Genomic DNA, 6,564 nt, shown 5'->3' with positions numbered 1-6,564 from the left:
GCTTGGGCATCACAATTTAAGTTTGAGAGTGTGTTTGAACCAAGTTTGTGTTACAAACAAGAGCTTACTTCCTTGAAAGGTATAAGCTTACCACCTTCTCTTTTACTTCTTTTTTTTTTCTATCTCTTGTTAGCTACTTCTTGTGTTTTTGTGCTGTTTTGAATCCATTTCAAGTGTTTAAACTTAGGTTTGGATAGCTACCAAAGGATAGAGAGGGTTAACACTTTCTCTTGCACCTTATTTCATAGCTCAAGCCTTTGTTTTTACACTCTGTTCTTTGCCTTTTAAACTGATTTTCAAAGCTTGGAAAAGGCTAAAAAATATGGTTTGAAGTCTCAAAAATGGAGAGGTTAACCACCTCTCCTTGCTTTTTGTTCACTAGCTTTGCTTTGCCTTATTGTTTCCTACCTTTTTTATGCTCTCCAACATGATTTTTGGTCACTGTTTTTAGCATATTAGGGGCTGTTTTAGGGTTGTTGCAATTTATTTAATTAGTATATGCTTGGATATCAAAGCTTGTTGCATTGTAAGCCTTCACATCTAGCTTGTTATGTTGTGTTATGGATGTTTCAGTAGCTTTTCTATGATTAATTAAGAATCAATCTCACAATCATGTTTGTAATCTCTCTCATTTCTTCTTTTCTTCTTGTTTGAGAGTTATTTCAACCAGTTGATTGTTATTCAAAATGTGAGCTAGAGACCTATGCTCAATGGCTTAATCTAAATGGCTTAATCTCTATGGAGGTTCATCATCAAAGGCATGGTCTCTCCTTCATATTTAGGAGTAGCTCTTGCTTGACGTTTTTCTCATTTAGCGGACTTAACCATCACCTTGGACAAATGGATTAAAAAATGGACGTGACTAATGAAATTGGCTTAAAATTGGATCAACCTACATAAAGAAAATGAATAAGGTCGTTTAGGCTTGGCCGGACGTTATGTCGAGTCTATTGTGTTAAGAGTCGTCACACGTCAATTCATGGTGATTTGATGACCCTTGAAGCGTCTTTACTTCCTTTTTGAGCTCACTCCATGATAAAGGGAAGGGATTGGTGTTGATTCATTACATTCATTGATTTTTGTCCAAATCGTGGCCGAAATCATCAAGCAAGCAACTTGCTCATTGTTGGTTTTGGAAACGACTTCATCTTTCTCTTGAAGCTTTCCATGATAGAAAAGTGTAAAAGGAACAAACAGAGCTCAGGAAATTTTGTCTGCACTGTTTTCACCTCAGAGCACAAAAACAGAGCTTTGCATAAAATTAGGGCACGACTGGCCCTATTTGGGCCAGGCCGGGCTTCTTTAGGGGTCGACCAGGGCCCAATGTTTGGTAAACATAATGTTTTGCAGAAACAGAGGGAATGATTGAAGGTGAAAGAAGGCAAATTCCAAGGAAGACAGACAGAGTTTCTTCTAAAAACCGTCACATGCATGCCATCCTTGTGCATTTTGGTTCTATCAGATGTTGTAAATTAATGCTCTCATTGTCGTTGTAATTAAAATATAATTAGCATTACTGCAATGATTATGAATGTTTATTGTTGAGTAACTTAAATAGTTAGTTTTATTGTTCCTCCTTGCTATAATAAATTAGGTAGCTAGCTTATTTCTTATTATTAGGCTTTGTTGTGATAGCTTAGCTAATTAGTTGTTTACTCATTCATTTGGTTTTGTAATAGTTAGTTTAATTCGGACACATAAACATTCATTCGGACCCTTTGCATAAGGGCGAAATTGTAATAAGTGTGTATGTCTTCCAACCCTTCATTTCTTTTTCCATTTTATTTACCCGCTTATAATAGTAGTGTAGATCATCATGTTTCTTAGCATTTCTCATGTTCGCATACACTCGTCTCACATGCATTTGGGTTCGGCTCAACATACTAACCAATGTCAATTTCACTTTCATTGTTTGAATACGTGATTTATCACATGTTTTGGAATTGGATCATATACCATGCTCATAGGCGAGCCTATAAAAGTGGCATAGATGTGTGCATTGTATTAATTACGTTGTATGGTTTGGGAACATATATGTCTTCTAATCATTTTTCTCTATTTGTGTGACGCCTCATTTTTCTTTTAGAACATCATAAAATTTAAATACTAATAACTTGCTAGATAAATTTTTAACTACTAATTAGGAAATTTTAAACTCTTACATAGTCAAAGTCCAACCACAAAATAAAAATACAAGTTCATACCCAACGTTACAACATAGTTAAATACTAATACAAGAAATGATAGAATTTTTTATTTTGATAAAATCTTGACTCTAAGTTAGCCAAGGTTCGATATTAGCAGCAGCTCCAATTTCAGCCTCAGTCCCTTCCTCAACATATTCTGGCATGAAATGCCAGGGCAACAAAATATATGCCATGAGTTTTGCAACACAGTAAGAAAACATAACCAACCTACCATGTTTTTTTTTTTTTGAGAGAAAATAATGAAATTATAGGCACGAGATAATAATATAATCGTAAACATAAATTACAACCATTAAAATAATTCAAATAATGTTAATAACTTAGGTGACCTTTGAAATCTCACCAGAGAGGTTTAACTTACTAACCACTAAGTCATGGCCACGGTTAATTTGGAAACCCCCCCTTGGTTAAATATTCAAGAAATACCAAAGATGCCCACGCCCGGAGTTATATACCCAAGCCATGACATCCGTGGTCTGCCCTAAGGGAACGGTCTGCCAAGGGTACGTAACTTCCCTGCGTGCCACCCGCACATACACCCTTATCCGAAAACCAAATAGCGATAAGGGTTCAAATAAGTCTCGTGCCATCTTAGGGTTTCGCGACACAATTGACTTAAAACTTACTAAAAACCAGGGCTCACCCTGAATACCTGGTATTAACCATTTATCAGTAACTTTATAGATATCATCAGTCATTTCGGTTAATTTATATATTAAACACAAATTATTCAATTCTAAATCACCAATAATGTTATACCAACTAAAAAAAACTCCCAACATAAAACATTATACATGTCACACAATAATAATTAAATGTACAAAATTTAATAGACAATTAATCACTACAAGAAATTGCATTTTTCGCAACGCAACAAAATATGTTGCTAAAAGGAAAAATTCGTTGGCAAAGAGTTTTTCCGTCACACAAAGCTACGTTGGCAACCTGTAGGCAAAAGTGAGTTGGCAAAAGTTTTTGCCGACGAAATTATCATTGCGTTGGTAAAAGTTATACCTTTAGCGACGAACATAGTCGTCGCTAAAAGCCTCCATCCATCGTCGGTAATTTACCTTGCGTTGGTAAAAGTCATTCAAATATGATGATTGTGTGGCACTTTTCGCGACACAAATTTGCATGGGCAAAAAATATGCTTTTAGCAACAACATATGCATCGGCAAAAGTAAACTTTTGGCGACACATTTACGTCGGTAAATGTTGCCATTTGCCGACGATTTGTTTGTCGCTAAAGCTTTACTTTTGGCAACGACAAATTAGCATTGGCAAAAAATACACATCTACCAACACAATATGAGTGGGGAAAAGTAACTTTTAGCGACACATTTACGTCGGTAAATGTTGCCATTTGCCAACGATTTGGTTGTCGATAAAGCTTTAGTTTTGGCAACGACAAATTGGCATTGGCAAACAATACACTTTTAGCAACACAATATGAGTAGGCAAAAATAAACTTTTGGCTACACATTTACTGACAAGTTATTTGTCGAGAAAGCTTTACTTTTTTAACAACGACAAATTTACAACGGCAAAAATAATTCAAACTCATTTATAATTTTTTAAAAGATTTACAGCTTTACAAGAGGCATCCCTCAGGCACCACTATAACAAACTAATAACATTGATATGAAATCACACAAAATACCCCCTCCATACCCTTCCATCCAAAACACCAGCAGTTGCCCGAACTTACACCTAATGACAACCCCCATTAATGAAAACCTGATCTATTATAGATTGGACAAAAAGTCCTGCACCCTTCCAAACATCAACAACACTGCAGCACCTCATCGTAATAATCACCATCACAGCAGCTTCACCACAGCATCTCAGCAACAACAACATCACAGCAGCACCAGAAGAATAGCAGATTAGTATAGCAGATCAGCAAACTGATTCAACACAGATCATCACCAGTTCAGAAAACCATTTCAACTCAACAACCCAAACAAAATCATATAACCAAATCAGAATTGACGCAGCAATTAACCTTATTTACCAGAACAGTCAGAAAACAAATCAAACAAAACCAGCAACAAAACTATACAAAATGCTCAGAAATCAGTTTACCATGTTTGTCATCCATCAATTGTTCAAACAGCCCTCAAAACTATACAATTCTTAGTAACTTTTAAGCCATCAGGTTAACAGAAGTCAAGTAAAAATTCAAACTAATTCACTGGCTATCATGTTTACACTAGGAGAGTGAGTTATATAAAAACACTCAATTCAAGTACACCACAATGTTTACCAAGCTAACCTTATACCAATGCACTGGAAACAGTAAAAGTAACTAAGCATTGAGATTGTCCATACACCACAATGTTCACTGATGGCTCTCTTCATTGCTTTAGAATGTGACCAGGTTTTCAAAGTAGTCAGTCAATCCAGTGTTACATATGAGTGACAAGCAGCAGCAGCAGATTCCACTTTTGACTGACCAATATATGCTTCAGTATGGATAATCTGCAGTATAGTAATACAAGTTAGCTGATGAAGAATTACAAATTTGATTCTCTCCCTGGAAGCACTTATAGCAATATCATCATCATCTCCATCAAAGAAGATTTACAAATATCAAAATACAATTGAGAGTCCTACCTGCCTGTGCAGATTGTTAAGCTGAACTACATCATGATCGACAATACCTAAGCGACCTAGAAAGGTTTAAAAACAACAAAATAGTTAGTTTCCGAAACAAAAAGTCCTAATGTAAGATTATATATTATGATTCCATTGAAGCACCCATCCATTTAGAGTGATGTTCAAACCACTTTTGATTATTACAAAGCAAGCTTTTTTTCTTTTTTTCTTTTGGTCTGGAACAGATGAAGACAAGCTATCAACAACAAATCTCTATCAAGATCAAGACAGAAAACTTCTGAATCGGTCATAACAATAGATAGTTGATTCCTAACAACAACAAAAAATGCAAAGACTTATTGGGATCGCACAAAATATGCATCAATCAAATACCAAAAGAAAAGTCATGTAAATATAATATAATTGTCATTTGTGAATTCTCAATACAGATTGGTGTCGTAAACAATAAATGGGGGAGAAGAAATTTGACGGTGAAGGAAATGGACAAGGTATAAAGCTTGTTGAAAAACAAGAATGCTGCACCTTTTTGAGTTGAGAATCATGATCTGATCCTTGGTTTTTCTATTTGTCAGTGAGGAGATGGCCAAAGAAACATCAGACAACATCTTCTGAATTGTATCAGAAAGTACTGCTGCAACACTAAAGGAGCAACTGCCTGGACTTGATGTTGCAAGGACAGAGTTTCGTTATTTGTCAACTCCGTCAACCACTGATTCAGGTGTTGTTTTCTGCGCAAAGCCATTAGTTTTTTTTTTTTAACCAAATTTTAATTCCACTTTTTCTTTCCAATATTTACATGTTATCAAAGCCATATCACTACTAAGAAGCAGCCTATCAGTTCTTGTATTCCTGTCAGTAAAAAAAATCTCCTATGGTTTCCTAGTGCTGTCTTGTGAATTTTCTAGTCTCCAATGGTTCAATAGCTACATGTTGAATATTGTTATAATTTAGCAATAAAAAGAGACAAAATGCTATATATTAGCAATGTTGCTCCAATGATGACTTTACTCCCTCCATTTATTCTCTCATTTCAACTATCATTTCAAAATAACAAGTACATGCTACTTAATCAAACTTTATTAACTTAATTTAGAGTTACATACTGCAAAATAAAATAACATAAGACATAATCATGGAAGAGGAAGAACATAATAATCTGAGTTGCTTGATCATGCCAAAATTTTTGTGCCTGATCATTCATTTAAAGGTATCTTAAGTCAGCTCTTGTGAAATGGATCCTGTGCTGTAACCATGATCACTTAAAATTGAAAGCATTTAGTGATAGAAATTGGGTTGGTTCAATCGATGATAGACAAAATGCAAACATATGTGTGTATAAGAAGAGAACATGTGCCTACTTTTGGTGTCTCTCATTAGCCTTTTCCTGTATTTCTCTCTCTCTCTCTCTCTCTCTCTCTCTCTCTCTTCTTGTCTTCATCTTTTACCCTAAATTTAATTGTCACCAATTTTATATGGAAATTTGTCTCAACAACACAATTCAAATTGTTCTAAAATCTAAACATGACAAAGAAATTGGTAAGATTGTGAAGAAAGCCCACCTTCCAGCACCAAGTGCCCCCTCAAAAACATAAAGTTTCTCACTCATAGCTGTTTGAAAAACACAATAGTTTGTCTTAGAGATGAAATAGAAAATTTAAAAGTAGTGATCAAAAAACTGAATCCTCATGCAAGTGTTGCAGAGTAGTGACATAAGTAGATTGTACCAGAGAGAATAGGG

The 6,564-nt window shown here is 35.2% G+C and overlaps 1 long non-coding RNA gene across 2 annotated transcripts; it reads right to left on the bottom strand.

The window, feature by feature from the left end:
• Nucleotides 1-4,241: 4,241 nt before the first annotated feature.
• LOC145823445 (uncharacterized) lies at nt 4,242-6,564 on the bottom strand. Of its 2 annotated transcripts, XR_014365737.1 has the most exons (4): nt 6,551-6,564; nt 6,386-6,434; nt 4,824-4,879; nt 4,242-4,688 (listed from the first exon to the last, which is right to left on the bottom strand). It is a non-coding gene; the product is annotated as an uncharacterized LOC145823445 (long non-coding RNA). The 2 variants fall into 2 exon arrangements; XR_014365736.1 differs by having other exon boundaries at nt 6,386-6,554.

The sequence above is a fragment of the Camellia sinensis genome, chromosome 4 (genome assembly GCF_055761805.1).
Source record: "Camellia sinensis isolate YWXY chromosome 4, ASM5576180v1, whole genome shotgun sequence".
Taxonomy (NCBI): domain Eukaryota; kingdom Viridiplantae; phylum Streptophyta; class Magnoliopsida; order Ericales; family Theaceae; genus Camellia; species Camellia sinensis.
This window is presented reverse-complemented; position numbering and strand designations above follow the sequence as displayed.